Here is a 16,037-nt window from a genome sequence, read left to right as displayed (position 1 = left end):
ACAGTTATGTGAATTATGGGGAAGAAGACATGGCCTTTCACAGGGTATTGCTTCAAAGGAGAGAGAGAAGTATCAAAATATGCTGCAAAAAAAAGAAAAAGAGTGAAGGAATAGGTTATCAAGGACACATGGACAAGAAAAAAACTGAAAATAGCACTGAGGAAGAGGAAACATATACAAGCCTGCTTGTGGTCTAAGAATTTGGGAAAAAACCACTTGCTCAATAAACAAAGATTATACTTCTTTACCATGTGGTTCCTACTATCCCTAGGGAAAATGAGGACTTTTCAAAAGAAAAACACCAAAAAACTATTTGGCTCGTCAGCCTGGTGTTCTATACTCTTATTTTTCCCCTACATCAAAAGAACTACAGGTGTCACATTTCTATTGGACAGATGTTTAAGTAATACAGGTAATCTGCCCAACATTCCATGAAACATAAAAATGCAACAATTTAAAGTAACAGCAACCTACATATTCCCTTAAACCACAGCTCCCAGAAGTTAAGCATTTGAAGAAACGTCCATCTTTCACCAGCAATAATAACAGGCAAAAGGAGAAAAAAGCAAATCTATTTCACTTTATGCTCAGTAACTTCTTTTCCATCTCCTATCAGAATAAGATTCACTACTTCATTGAGAGCACTATTCTTTCTTTTATCTTGTCAAGTAATGCAAAGTTCAAAGAGCATAAAGAATACTAGCAAGAAGCCGACATCAAATTTAAAAAAAAAGTCCACAAGTACAATTAGCATCACACTGCCCTTGATTTGGCTTCCCCCATCCTTCCCTATGCTGTTCAGCATAAATCTCCCCATGAAACTATCCCTTATTTCTTTGTTTCTTCTATATTTCCATGTTAGTTATTCTCCTTTGACCTAAAATATGCTCCAAATGCAAAACATCTTTTTCTTCCTGTTTTATTATTTCAACTTGCATATATTCTTACATCAACTGTTTATCCCACCTTCAGCTTAGCTCTCCAGCTGCTGCTGGTTTTCTTGCTTTCTAATGAGGACATAAAAGAATTAGTCAAAATCCCATGGACTCACAGTAGATCAACTTCCTAGTCACAGCTGCATTCTCCAGTTACCCCTCAACCTGTGCTTGCTGCTTTCCACCTCCTCATGTTTCCTGCAGCAGCTGTACATTCTGATACTCATCCACTCACCTAAACAGGTTAGGAAGGCACTGCAAGCAGAGACATGAAAACTGAAGCAGACTGCATGGAGCTCTGTGCAAAGGACATAGAAGTCAAGCAGGAGAAGCAATGATCAGGAGACATGAGTAACATCAGTATTAGATCCCTTTCTGAGTCGCTACAGCAATTTCATTGTCTGTACTACTGATGTGAGGCCTGGAGTCCGAGTCCTTCCCAGTAAGAAGCACTGGTTCTGCTCATCAGGTGGGCAGGACAGGGAACTGAACAGCCAGGCTGGACACAGTGGTGCAGGAGCTAGAAGGTTTCTCTACAACCAGTGCTTCAAGAAGGCCTGCACATGCCAGTGCTCTAACAGGCAGACCTACAGTTCTAGTCACAAGAGGATCCAAAGACAAATCACCGTGCTGGGAAAACCGCAGCTTGTTCCTCATCGCACCAGTAACCCCTGAAGTTACTCGATTACAGCATTTTGCACAAGGGCCCAGCTCCTCCCATCAAGATAACTCTGCTAAATCCTGGTAACTCGTGACTTTGAATACATAAAGCCTATGCTCATCACAGCTTCAAATAAGAATCCAGTTATCATCTGATACTCGTTCCAAATTGGTGCTACAATTTCTTTCAGGAGGTAAAATTTGAGGAGTCAGACTCTGCAAAAAGTTTGATCACAGTGGTTTTTTCTTTTTTAACTATAGATTTGAACAAAGAATTGGTCTAAACAAAGGACAGTGGTAACAGAATATAAATAGAAGCCAGAGATGAGATGGAAAAAGGAAAGAATCAAGGCAGCATAGTAGCAGCAGGAGGAAGCAAAGATACTGAAGAAAGAAACAAGGGTAATGATGAAAGAAACCCTGCCAAACCTGAAGTTGTAGCATCACTGGTTAGACATTGTTCTGGCACATCAGGATTACCTAACATTTGGTAACAAGGTGCTGTCACACTACATGAGGTGGTTGTGCAACCCCAGCGAACTAAACAAGTAGTTCTCATTCATTTCACCAGTGACTATGTAGTCAGGCTTGTATTCAGTGTGAAAACTTCCATTTGTTTCACACCTAATTGTTCTTTAAGCTCAGACATTTCATATTACACTTTTTTTTTTCCTATTATGAATATTTTTTACCAGAATAATTTAGTGTAACATGTTTACAAGCCTCACAAGACATCTAAATGTCATCATTCAACATGTAAGCTGGAATCCAGTGTTGTCAAACATTTCACTGGGAATTTAGTGTCTACACAGCAGTTTGTCAGGAGCAGAAAAAACACAGCCACATAGCTATTAAGAGCATGCCTGAAATAAGTAAGTGAAAATTACCTGTTCTTCATATCCTGTAAGCATGTTTTCTGTACAAATACATACGTAGCATGCTTTAAAGCTGAAACCTTGAAATTATGATTCTACTACTCAATAAAAATAACCGAGACATCATCCAAAATCAGGATCACCCCTTTTTCCAGATAAGGTGCCCTCATTATAACACACCACAAGAATGGAAAAATAAATATTAATTTAAAAGAAATCAAAGTTATCAATTAAAAACAAACAAAAAACAGCACTGAAAACAGTGCAATTAGGAAGCTGTAGGGTAAATCTTGTCAAATTTACTGATAAGTTCTTTGGCTTGGCCAGTCATATTGGAAAATTTGTTTTACCATTACACATATACAATTTATCGTAATTGCCCTTGTGAATCAAACAAAACAGACAATGCTATGCAGAGGTAGCAGAAAGCGTGTCGAAAACCAACAGATGTTAGTGAGTTAGTGGATTTTTGACCCACAGAACTACTTGAGGCTGGATGTTTGGAAAACTAGAGCTAACTATGGGTCAAAGCAAGGATGAGTTGATGGAGAAATCCGCAGTGGCTCTTTAAGACCTCAGCACATCTATTCCAGAAAGTTCCTGGACTGCACTTTATTGCAAGTTGAGTGGATACTCACAGAGGGGGACTAGGTAAAGAAGACATGCTTGCCTTTTTTTCACAGGCATTGGCTTAGGTTACTGTCCAAGATTAATAAGAAATCACTAACTTCAACTGCTTTGATATAAACCTTGTAGTAATTCCATGATGGAAAGTATAAAATCTTAGTGTCGTCGCTTACCCAGGTCTGTAAACGTATGACCACTTCCCTCTTTGACATCATAAGCAAGTGTCACAAGAAAATAGGAAGCTGCAATAATCACAATTAGTAATTGAAGGCTTCTAGTCTCTGAGGCACACAGAATACGGATTTATATCCAGATTCTGACACAGGCCCATCTGGATGGACTCTCAGACCTTAACTGGGCACCATAAAGTCCCAGAGGGCCAGGAGTATACAACACCTAAAAAAAATAACATTCTGCATCATTCAAGCCATTCAAGGCTTCATTATTACAGTTAAGTTGCAAGAAAATAAGCTGTTTCTTCATTTTTGCAATGCAACAAAAAACTTATCACTAAGAAAGCTCTCAACAACTGTGATGCCTCAAATAGCTCTTCATCTTTTTCCTAATTTCTTTCACCACACATTTCCATTCCAGCATTTTCTTGCTTCCAGAACCTGCTGCTCACCCTGTCTGGCACAAGCACCTCTTCTCTTGTGTAGTAACTACAGGCGTGAAGGTGGGTGCTGACAGTGATGATGCCCTGGGACCAGCAGTGACAGCAAACCTGACAGACAGCAGGTTCCCGAAAGAGGGTGTGAGCCTGCAGGACTCCCTGCTTTTCCAAACCAGTACCTCCGCAACTAACTTACGTCTCTTTCCACTTAAAAAAATCTCATCTAACTTCTAGCTGTTAAGAATGTATAATCTTATTTTCCTCTTTTCCTATTTATAGGCCCTTCAGGTCACAGACTTTTCCTTCGTTTCTTGTTTTATAACACGCCACCAAGATAACAAGCATCACTCAGCTCTGAGAGATGCTTCACAGGAACAAGCGCTAAAACAGAGAAAAAACACCACAAATAGCATCACCTCAGTTATTTTCTGGAAAAAGAGACACCACTTAGGACTCGTTTCATGAAGTCTCCTCCATGACAAAACAAGTCAAGGGAGCAAGCACGAAGCGCTTCTTTCTGCATGGGATGTGTCAGTCCATCCTCAAGCGCACGCCTAGAGATCACCAGCGGTATTCGTTGGAACGGGTCTGTTACAGACCTGACACCCGACACAGCCGGGCTGGCGGCTCCTCCCTGCTGGGCGAGGCTGCGGGTCAGCCCCGCACGGCGGCGGGGGGTGACCGCCCGCGGGCTCGGGGTGGCTCTCGGAGCCGGCACAGGGGCAGAGGAGGGCAGGGCACGGCCGCTGCGGCACTTACCTTCCCCGCTGGCAGGCTCCCCGGCTCCCGGCAAGGCGGCGGCCGGCGCTGTCTCTGCCGACACCGGGCGGAAGCAGCCGGCGAGGAGGGGCCGGGCCGCTCCTTCCGCCGGGGCCGCGGGGCGCGCTGAGGGCGGGCCCGACCCGCCTCCCGCCGCCCGCCGCCCGCCGCCCGCGCTGTGAGGGCGGCGGCTGCGACCCATCTGAGGGAGGGGACCGGCCTTCCACCCAGCCCTTCCTACCCAGCCCTGCTCGCCCGGCCTTAGGCGCCTGCCAGCCGCTTGGGAATGGCAGGAGCAAGAGGGGAGGTCGTCCCGGGACGCGCGTTTTGGGGGTTTCCTTCTGCCTGTCATTCACTCTTTCTCACAGGTCACGGTTTTTCGGGAATTCTGGCAAAGGAGAAAAAGAATAGGTAGTTTTGAAAGAGCAAAATGAGCTGGAGTGCCTAAAAAATGGCAGAGAAAGGGATAGTGAAGTGCAGGCTTACCCTTCAGTATGTTTGAAGGCTAGAATTGTAGAATCACCAAGGCTGAATCCTCCGAGCCAACCATCAGCCTAGTGCTGCCGCTGCAACCCCAAAACCACTAAACCACATCAACCTGGCACCAGATCCAGACACCTCTTAAACACCCCCTACAATGGTGACTCCATCACTTCCCTGGGTAGCCTAATCCAATGCCTGACCACTCTAACAGTGATCTTCTTTCCTAAAAGTCTGTTTAAGGCCATTTCCTCTGGTCCTCTCACTGTAGGCATGGCAGAAGAAACCACCCCCTTCCTCACTACCACCTTCTGTCAGGTGGCTTTAGTGAGCAAGGAGGTTGCCCCTGAGCTCCCTCAGCTGTTCCTCATAAGGCATACCTCATAATGTTTTCTGGACCTTTCATGAGCCTTGTTCCTCTTCGCTAAAAACGCTTCAGCACATCAATGACCTTCTTAAAATCAGGGACCCAAAACTGAGCAGACTACTGGAGCTGCAGCCTCACCAGGGCCAAGTCTGGCTGGCAACACTGTTCTTGATATGGGCCAAGATGCCATTGGCCTTCTTGGCCACCTGGGCATGTTCCTGGATCATATTGAGCTGTCTGTCATCCAGCACCCCCAAGGATGTTTCCCTTAGTTGCATCTAAGTGAGGAAACTGTACCAGAGCACCTGGACTGTAGCAACACACTAAAGCACACACATTCCTCCCCACTCCAAAAAAAATTAAAAAAATGATTTGAGGATCAACTTGCAAAAGAACGCCATGCAACTAGCAACAGGATAGGAGGACATATTCTTGAGCTGTGCCAGGGGAAGTTTAGGTTGGACATTAGGAAGAAATTCTTCATAGAAAGGATGATTGGACCTCAGAACGGGCTGCCCAGGGAGGTGGTGGAGTCACTGTCCATGGAGGTGTTTAAGGAAAGACTGGGTACGGCACTCTGTGCCATGGCCAAGTTGACATGCTGCTGTTAGGTCATAGGTTGGACTCAGTGATCTCAGAGGTGCTTTCCAACCTAATTGATTCTGTGATTCTGTGGAGATAATAAAAGTAGCAGTAATTTTTTTCCCTAAGCACCAGGAACCTGACACAGAGTCTGCACACCTGCTAGGTAAGGTATGAAAGGAACTCAGAGAAGATGTAATGAATAAACTAAACCCCAAGCTTATCTAAGAGGACCTCAGGGAGGTTGTCATGTTAAAATGCTGCTTTTTGGGTAGAAGTGTTGGAAGAGATGTTTCCAGTTGAAGCCGGAGTAGCAGGTAAAAAGAAATAAATTGAATAGTAGGAAATTGGCAAGACTGGATGGTGTTTATTCAGGAGTTGCACAGGTTTTCAGGCATGAAGCAGCTGGACTATGTAATCACATGCTACAGGAGGTGCTGGAGGACTGGGGAGTACTGCTTCTAGCCAAACCCTGAGCAACTTCAAAAAGATTCCCTAAGGTTGGTGTGCATATTGATCAAATCAGTGAGAAAAATAACAAACACAAGAGGAAGTGGAATAGGAGTAGATATGGTGCACTTGAGAACCATCAGGTTTATTTTCTGTGGAGGGACGTGGTGCCTCAGAAATCTGTGGGAATCTCTGGAGGAGCCAAGTGACCTCATCTGCCAATGCAAAACCAGGCCAGTGAACACAGAATCATAGAATCATAGAATATCCTGAGTTGGAAGGGACACATCTGTATCATCACGTCCAATTCCTGGCTCTGGACAGGAGGCTCCAAGAATCCCACCATGTGCCTTAGAGCATTGTCCAAATGCTTCTTGAACTCTGTCAGGCTTGGTGCTCTGAGCACTGCCCTGGAGAGCTTGTTCCCAGTGCCCAACCACCCTCTGGGTGAGGAACCATTTCCTAACATCCAACCTAAACCTCCCATGACTCAGCTTCCTGCCATTCCCTCAGGTTCTGTCCTGGTCACAAGAGAAAGATTGATGCCTGCCCCTTGGCTTCCCCTTGTAATGATGTTGAAGACTGCAGTGATGTCTCCTGTCAGTCTCTTCTCCAGGCTGAACAAGCCCAGTGACCTCAGTTGCTCTCATACGGCTTTCCCTCTAGACTTTCACCATTTTTGTAGCTCTCCTTTGGCCACTTTCTAATACCTTTATTTATTTTTTGTATTGTGGTATCCAAAACTGCACACAGGACTCAAGGTGAGGCCATACCAGTGCAGAGCAGAGCAGGACAATCACCTCCCTTGACCAGCTGGCGATACTTGGGGTGCACCAGGCATGGTAGGCCCTGCTGGTTTGGGCAAGAATTTTCATTAAAGGTTTTTAGAAGATTCAGGAGTCATGTTTTATTGAGCCGCTCAAGATTTGAGCCCCTCAGGATTTGACTCAAACTGCAATTTTAGTTGTTAATTAGTAGCTATAACAAGACAGTTATGATTAAGCAGTTACATTGTGAAAATTGCATGCTTGGCTAATCTGTTTTAAGGAAAAGGGAGGACAATCCCACGATGATTGAGCTGTCTGAATGACAGCCACCAGGAGTGAAATCAGGAGAACTGAGCAGTAACTGAGGGAAAGGTAAGTCCAGCAGTAGGAGATCATGACAATCAGCTCATAGACCACCTGCTCTAAACAGACTCCCAGCTCTAATGGGGGAAAAAACTGTGCATGTGGACTAATTGTCATGAGAAACAAGAGCTATAATTAGCATATAAGGGGTGTGAGTGCTAATTACATAAAAAATTGCATAATGCTGATGGCATTGTAGGCTAAAACATATAAATAGTGTAAAGTTTTGATGACTGGGGAGCCAGTCTTTTGTGTCTTAGCACCAAGATCCCTACTTTGCACAAACTCAAAACAAAAATTGGAATACTTCACATCAGTGTGTGAATTGGTGGTGTGCACTGGTGAACAAGCTCAATGAGATAAAGATTACAACCTTCAGATGGGTGGATACTTGGTAGAAAGCTAGGGTAGAAAAGAATGGTTAGGAATTGATTATCGTCTTTTTCAATTGATTGTGTAATAGATAGGACTTAAAAGGAGTTTGTCTGAAGGTCAGTACTGTTCAACACAGGCATAAATAGTCTGGAAAAAGGGGTGGACAGTGAAGTAGTAAAGTCTGTTATTCACACTGAGTTATTTAGATTTAAGAAAAATTGTCAGGTTGCAGAAGGACTTCTTGATTTCTATTGAGCAGTAAAATGATGGACATGTTGACATGTGAGATAAAGCTGAGCATTAGGTGGAATATAAAGCCTTGTGCTTCCACAGTCAGGTAGTGTCACCAACTGTTGGGAAGTGAATGCCATGGTTCTTACTCTGTGTGATGGTGACATGCTCTCTGCTTGGATGGGGTCTGCAGTTCCTATCTCTCAGAAAGGGTGCAGTAATCCTGCAAAAAATACGGATAATGTGACAGAATTTTTCACAGATCTGAAATTCCTTTATGTGGGAGGATGGATTGTGAGAGAAGAGAGATAGTGCAGTCAGGGATAGTGCATTGCAGGGATAGAGAAGGCAATCTCACCCCTGAGGAGTTGCAGCTGTACTAATTACCAAAGAGTAGGAGCAGCCTTGCCTTTGTTAGGTCACAGCTGTGTCCAGTAAGGATGGGTATTATAAAAGAGTGGGTCAGCTGGTTGAGAGGAGAGTTGGTTGGCTGTGCTGCTGTGAGGAGCAAGGGTGGGGTGTTTGTGTTAGGGGCAGTAAGGGTTAGTATGTGCAACTTGGGACAGAAAGTGTTAGGAGGTCATGATAGGAACAGGAAGAAGTCAGCCAGCCATGAGGAAGAAAGGGAAAAGGAGCCAGTGTTGTGAGGAGCTGTCTGTGTGAACTCAGAGAGAGACGGCATGAAAATCTTACAGTAAGATAATAAACTAATGGTGGCAGTCAGTTTCCATCCACCATCGATGGGTGCCAGGCACTGATGCCAACAATTAGTGGCCCTTACCGGGGTGAGTTCCAACACTTCCTCGTAGTAAGTAAAATGGAAATTGGAAGACAAGCTAATGAGAAAAGTAGCTTGGGGAAATAATGACAATGGTTTGTGAAACCAAGTTGAATGGACAGTGATTCCTCATTGTAATTTCTAATGCAAAGCCTTTGGAAAACAAATTAAGCTAATAGGCAGCAGTTTCAAAACAAAAAGTATTTTAAGTAGTCTTAAACTTTATTGTAAATGTCACAGATTTCTAGAATTTCACAGGAATTTGCAAAAAGATAAGGCTGATTTATGGAAAGAAAATCTATCAGGGACTGTTAAATGTGAGAATATTCTGTAAAGGTTCAGGTAGCCCTGAGAGCTGTCACTGTGCCAGAGCTTGCACCAGGGAAGTAGTCCAACGTGCTTGCCCTTTCCTTGGCACAACTGTTGGAGGCTGTCAAAGATAGAATGGACTTTTGGCCTGATCTGATACAGTTTTCATGTTCCTATTTGCCACTAACATTGCTTTTTGTCTGGGGTTCATATCAAATCCTTTGGGTTATTTCTTATTCCAGAACTCAGTTTGTCTAATGTGCAAATATGTACAAGAGCCACTGAGGTGCTTAATGTACTGTTGATCAGAGTACATTTTATTAAACTGTTTATAAAATTGGTTTGTCAGTGGCAGGTTAGCTCATCTGTGATATTAAAATAATGAATGCATGTGTTTCTTTTGATATGAATTAGAGTTGGTAAGTTACTGTAGTGAAGTCACAAAAAGCTCTTTTGCTTATTGGAAGAGGCACTTTGCCCTGGTCTGTGGGCAAAGGGAAACTTGAAGTAGAAAAATGTCCATATTCCACATCTCCTTGGAAAAAAATGAACTTGACATAGTGTCAAGAGATTGTCTCATTGTGCCCAATAGTGTGAGTACATGCAGACGTTGTGCCTTTGAGTTATGTTCCTATTATAAATGGCAGCAATAACATTTTAGCGGGTATTCCTGTATTATAAGACTAAAAAAGACAACTGCAAGGTTTTGGAATCAGAACTTGGTTGGAGGTTGTATATTTTATGTCTCTCATATATATATGTAGTATTGCTCTTGTGCCTTTTTTTTTTTTTTTTTTTTTTAATATATAAAGCCACAATACAGCAAACACAAAACTTGGAGCATGTGAATGATCTCACATAGAGCAATGGTCCCAGAGTTTCTGGACATGCATAGACTTGCTTAAACAAACAGTATCCTGGAAAAAAGTGATCTTAAAGTGGGTCATGTGCGTAAAAAATTTTGGTAGATCAGGGTGGAATACAATAAATATGTTTAAGGGCTCATTTAATTCAGGCATAGGGAAAAAATGAAACTTATGTTATGGAAGCTTGGGGTAGTGCTTTATAAGGTCAGATTTTCATGAGTATTTGGCATTACTTCCCTGGTTATGTTTTTACTGCTACATGAAACAGGACCAGTGTGTCCTTTAGTGCTGAACCACTGGTTGTTCAGATTGGTCAAGCACTGCCCTGTTCTGGGCCTGTGAACACTGATGAAAAGTCCTGGGTACATTCTAGGGTATGGACTTGCACCAGAAGTCATGCTGAGTAGTCAGGCTGAAAAAGCCTCCATCAGACATGATGTTCTTCACCTCGTGTAGTCTTCCAGAGTTGCCCTAGCAGCCTTTGCATTCTCACCCAGCCCATACCATCGCACTGCATCTCGCCCACATTTTGTGAAATGAAGAAGTCACCCTGGAGGACTGCAGTACAGTCTTTGTATTTTTCAAGTACTTATGAATGAAAAAACCCCTGCACAATATAACAATTTTGTCTAATGGCCACAGTGGTACCACCTAGCTCCAAAAAAGAACTGACCCAAGTACTAAAAAGTGTAAGTGTGGCCAGGCTGTGCCCCTTGGATGGCTAAGGGTCTCTGGTGCTGCTTCATTTTACTGCAGGGGCATGGCCCTGGCCCAAGTAGGAAAGTTTTATATAGCCAGGTACCAGGAAGGCCTTGAGGAATATTGGTGCTGAAACAAATAAGCCTGGAATATTTTTTCTGGCGTCAAAAGAGAGGCACAATGGCATTCAAGGAGGTTTGAGAAGTTAGTTGGTAGTATCTCTAAGCACCAAATAAATCTGCAGGAGTTAGGTTCTTCTGGCCAGAGCCCTGGAGGCCATCTGCTGCAGACTTGTTTAGTAATATAAATAACACAATAATTGCTATGACCTATATATTTAAAGCTATTTCATAGTTCAGTTTAAAATGCTTAATCCAAAGAAAGCACAATTCATGTCCAATCAAAATAGAAAATGCCCTTTACATGTCAACAGTTACAGGATAGCAAATCCTGTCGATGAACAGATGGAAGTGTCTTTGTTAGTATTGCCCCACAGATGAGTGGAAATTAGTTTTAAGGCAGCAGAGACAGAAAAAAGTGCACGTATGTGGAAAGTAACATACTGAATTCGCTGAAACTGCACAAGCACATGAAAAAAAGTTGCTGGTAAAACTTCCTGAAGAGACATTTGGTTCTTGAAAGTACCCACTAGTGTAAAATGTGTTTGTAGCTAGCTGTTAATGCAGCTGTGTGTACTGGAACAACTCACACAGCAACTGCCTCATATTTAATAGCTGCAAACTGTAAATGAAATAAAACATTGAATTTCAAGAAAATAAATTCCATTTATAAGTGCATTTGAGTACTAGTTGAATAATTTGTGGTTTCTTTTTTCTCTTGCCTTCCTCTGTTGCTATCTAAAACTGACCATGAGCACTGTTAGTTGTGAATCACAGCCGTGTTTGGCTAGGAATCCTCATCAGAGATTTTCTGATGTTTCAGAGGGCGCAGGCTTCAGTCTTTCTCTTATAAAAAGTCAGTTCTAGCCCTACCTTTTGCCTCAGTAACATGGATCACATTTTTGCTTAGCCTTTGCAGAATACTGAATTTTATTCTGAGCTGTTATGTACGATTACTTGTATGTGATCTCCCTTTAAGCAGTCATATGCAGAGTTAAAAGACGACAATGAAATACAAACCACTAGAAAGTGGTGAACTTTCCAAACACCTTTCTACACTATTTCCTTCTTCTTAGTGATGAGACCAACTACTTTGCCCTTGAGGTCAATATGCAGCAAAAAACCTGCTGTGGTAATGTTTTGGTTTTAGTCCCAATGCAGATAGTAAATTAAAATTATTTCTGCTTCCGCCATTTTAAATGTATCAAATTGTTCTTTTTTACAACAGCTTTTGCTTAAGTTTAACTACGTTAAATCCCCTAAAATGTTATGTGTGTCTTATCTGTATCCTTGGTAATAATGCAATATTCTTTATACTCTAAAACTGTATTGTTGGTGAAGTAAAGTCTGTGACTGAATTTTAATTTAATGATGTATTATAATTTTCATTTAATTTATGTCAGTGTTACACAAAAGAAAGTTTTAACATTTTAGAACCCTTGTTCTCCTTTCCCTGCCACCATTATATTGTTATAGTACTTTATAGGGCAGAGTAGGTAACTTTGATTTTCTATTCCCTTATTTAATTTTGGAAAGAGATATAGTTCCAAAACAAACATGAGGTTTAGCCATCAAATGGAAGAGAGGTCAACCCATCTGCTCCTGAGTCTAGCACAAATGGTGAATGGAGTACATGGACAAGTGTAACTACATAGTTATAATTTCACTCTAGAAGTTAAGCATAGGAATGACAAACCAAAATGTTATTTTTCTGCTTTTGCATCTGCCCCTTTAAACTGCCCTTACAGATACACAGACTCATAGGAAGAATAACATAGGAAGGGAGTCTGGAGATTTTCTAGGTCAATTCCCCTGCCCAAAGCACAGTCAGCTGCAGCAGGTTGCTCACAGCTCTGTAACCATTTGAGTTTCATTCTCCCCAGTGATAGAGACTCCACAAGTTTTCTGGGTAACCTCTTCCAATTTTTGACCAGTCTTACCATAAGTAAGATGGTTTGGGGTATTTTAATTTTATATTTTATTTCCCGAATTTCTGTTTGTGACTACTTCTTCTTATCATGTCACGGGCTCCCACATCTTTACTTCCCTACATCAGGTATCTTTACTCCCCTAAACATTGATAGAAGCTCCCTGAGATTTGTCCAGGTTGAACAGTCCCATCTCTCTAGGCCTTCTCTTGCTTCTGTCCCTCAGTCATCTTTATGGCCCTTTGCTAGACTTGTCCATGTAAGTCCATGTCTCTCTTGCATTGGGATCCCATGACTGGACACAGCACTCCAGATGAGGCCTCACCACTGCTGAGTGGAAGACAAGGGTCATTGCTGTGAGCCTCCTAGCAATGCTCCTCCTGCCACAGCCCCAGGATACTGTTGGCCTTCCTTGTTGCAAGGACTCATTGCTGGCTTGCAGTAAAACTGTTGTCCACCAGGACCCCCAGGTCCTTCTCTGCAGAGCTGTTTTCCAGCTGCTTGTTCCCCAGCCTGCTTGGTGTGTGGGATCATTCCTTTTCCTGGTGCAGAGCTCAGTACTTTGTGGAGTTGTGTGATGTTCCTCTATGGCCGTCCCTGCAGCCCACTGAGGTTACTCTGAGTGTCAGTGCCTTCACCCCAGTCCTCCCAGTTTTGCTGAGGGTCTGGCCTGTTGTCCAGGTCATGAATGCAGAGGTCAGACTGTGCTGGTCCTGCTATCAACCCCTGGCTGTGCTGTTAGTGAGTGGCCTTCAACTGAACTTGGGGCCACTGATTACAGCCCGTTGAACCTAGCAGTTGTTGATATTTTGCCATGATTTCTGGCAGTTTCCCAGTTTGCAGCACATCAGATCTCCTTACATTTTCTGTAGAAGTGCCTATAATGGCTCATCTATTATTCTCTGGCAAATTCTTCTGCTGTTTCATCTTGTGCTTGTGTTTCTGACTTCACAGGACATCATTTTCCCCTGCACAGGAGAAGGAAACCTCATTCTGACTTACTATATTTTCAATCAGTTAGCAGTAGCGAATAAGCTTTTCTTATGTGCCTCTCTCCAGAATGCTGCATGGGCACAGAGTGTGCAGAGAGTCTTCATCTTTCTTGAGATGGCAGACTTTTCTTTTGGATTATAGACAGACACATCCCTCCAGTTTCTACTGTTTTTTTTTTACTGGGGTGCAAGGCAGGTTCAATTACTAGATAATCAGGGGAAAGGGTGAGGAGGAGGCCAGAGATTGTGGTATTTGTCTGTTGCTCTGAAATACTTACCTATTAAAAAATATAAGAATATATCAATGACACAAATATTAGACTGTGGTTTGCTGGCACATGACAAAAACAAGAGGGTAGATTACATTTAAGGATGAAATTATTGATGAGCATGGTGAAACACTGGAACAGGTTGCTAAAAGAGGTGCTGGATACCCCATCCCTGTAAACATTCTAGGTCAGGTTGGCTGGGGCTCTGAGCAACCTGATCTAGTTGAAAGTGTCCCCGCACATTGCAGAGAGGTTGGACTAGGTGACTTTTAAAGGACCTTTCAACCCACACTACTCTAGGATTCAATGATTCTATGACTGACAACAAACTCCTGTTAACTTACAAGGTACGTTTAAATAATTAAACCCAGACAATTCCATCTGAGAAATACTCTGTAATGTTCTATGTTTATTTCCCATTATAGTCTATGGGAACCTATTATTTTGGGGTTTTAGTTTTCTTGGGATTTCCTTTAGGAGGGAGTAACATTTCAAGTAGTTGCTATTTTCAATACAATTATTTTTGAATAGCTCAGAGGTGGAGTTAGGCTGTTACTGGAGCTATTGAAGTCAGCTGTTTCGCTGTTGTGGCCAGTTTTGTTGCTTACTTTACTTAGAAAGCCATTGGAAACTGGATTCAGCTGCCTACATGTAGCAATCTAGTGCTATTTGACAGGTTCTTGTGCACCTAAGACATATGTAGGGGTCTGGCACAGGAGACACAGGACTATCAGGCACTTTCTGGTCTGGCAGCTGGTGTCTGAACATCTCAGAACACAGCAAAATCCCCTAGGACATCTTGGCTGGGACTTTCAGGTGTTTGTGCAACCCAATCCTGTCCTGGCAGTCAGCCATCATTGAGTGAATTCTAGTGAGCAGCACCACCTTACCAATTGTATTAAAAAAGACTCTGAAATAAGCAACATTTCCAAGTTTACCAATAAATTCATAGTTACTGTGCTTGAAAGAGAGCAGAAGAAACATATGCATACTGATACCTGTGTATATGGAATGTGATTGCATATGCAGTGGGTTTATGGGAAGACTATAAAAAGGTCTTTAATAAAATTATGTATTGCCCAGATACAAAATAAAAAAGAGTATTTAATTAAGAAAACAATTCCATTTGCAAACTGGGAGGCATGCACACTTAGAGAAAGAATGTATTTGGTGTATTTTTAGAATTTTTTAGCAGTCTTCGTTACAAAAGTGACATTCTTGCACTGAGTTTGAAAGTGTTAACTGGCCTTAGTATAAATGTGCATTAAAGCTGCTCTTGTTACACATGAACTAGAGCTGGGGGCATTGTATTCATGTAAGTGCCGAACTTTCTCCACTAGTTCCTGGGCAGGAGCCCTGTAATCCTCTGGGAAGGTGTTTTGACAGTCCTTTTCATTGCTGAAAACAGTGCTGAAAGGAATTTCCTGCCTTAGATTTCAGAGGTCTATTGGAATTGCTTTTCTGGGGAGACTGACTCTTCAACAGGCAGGAGGGAGGTGGCTATGGTAGGGCAAGGCTTGCTCCATAAAACTTGGCCTCGCTACGCCTTCCAAGAAAAAGAATGGAAACTGGTCACTTTTTCTTCAGACTCAGAGGTCAGCAGCTTGAGATCCCATAGCATTTTTGAACATTCTTCCCTTCCTTTCTTGTGCTGTCTGTATAATTTAAGTAGAACAAGTGTGTTCAAGAATTTGCTATCGTTTTTTTCTAGGTCATATTTCTGAAGACCTCACAAGCATCATGCTGCCATTTGCCAAAAAATTAACATAAGGTAAAGTGAAATTCCAGCATATGGCTGGAAGAAATCCAAGTGAGTGCAATATGTAAATAATCAGACTTTCAGCTTCTGCCCTTTACTAAAGGTGTTTTCTTTGTTACAATCAGTTCTTTATTATTTGAATATTCCATGCCATTCTTTCAATCACCAAATTCTCCTCTATTCCTAATTTCTTCCTTTCTCAAATAAAATTTCAAAAGTATGTTTTGCTAAAAC

At 42.3% G+C, this 16,037-nt stretch overlaps 1 protein-coding gene across 2 annotated transcripts in view; it reads right to left on the bottom strand.

The window, feature by feature from the left end:
• Nucleotides 1-4,628, bottom strand: part of LDAH (lipid droplet associated hydrolase) — a 113,529-nt gene extending 108,901 nt beyond the window's left edge. The window contains exon 1 of one of the 2 annotated variants that reach the window (XM_068183357.1): nucleotides 4,470-4,628. The gene's annotated coding sequence lies outside the window, so the exon portion shown is untranslated. Of the gene's footprint in view, nucleotides 1-3,108; nucleotides 3,126-4,469 lie in introns of those variants that run through there. The other variant, XM_068183358.1, reaches the window with a different exon arrangement.
• Nucleotides 4,629-16,037: the final 11,409 nt, after the last annotated feature.

The sequence above is a fragment of the Anomalospiza imberbis genome, chromosome 3, assembly GCF_031753505.1.
Source record: "Anomalospiza imberbis isolate Cuckoo-Finch-1a 21T00152 chromosome 3, ASM3175350v1, whole genome shotgun sequence".
In the NCBI taxonomy this organism is placed as follows: domain Eukaryota; kingdom Metazoa; phylum Chordata; class Aves; order Passeriformes; family Viduidae; genus Anomalospiza; species Anomalospiza imberbis.
This window is presented reverse-complemented; position numbering and strand designations above follow the sequence as displayed.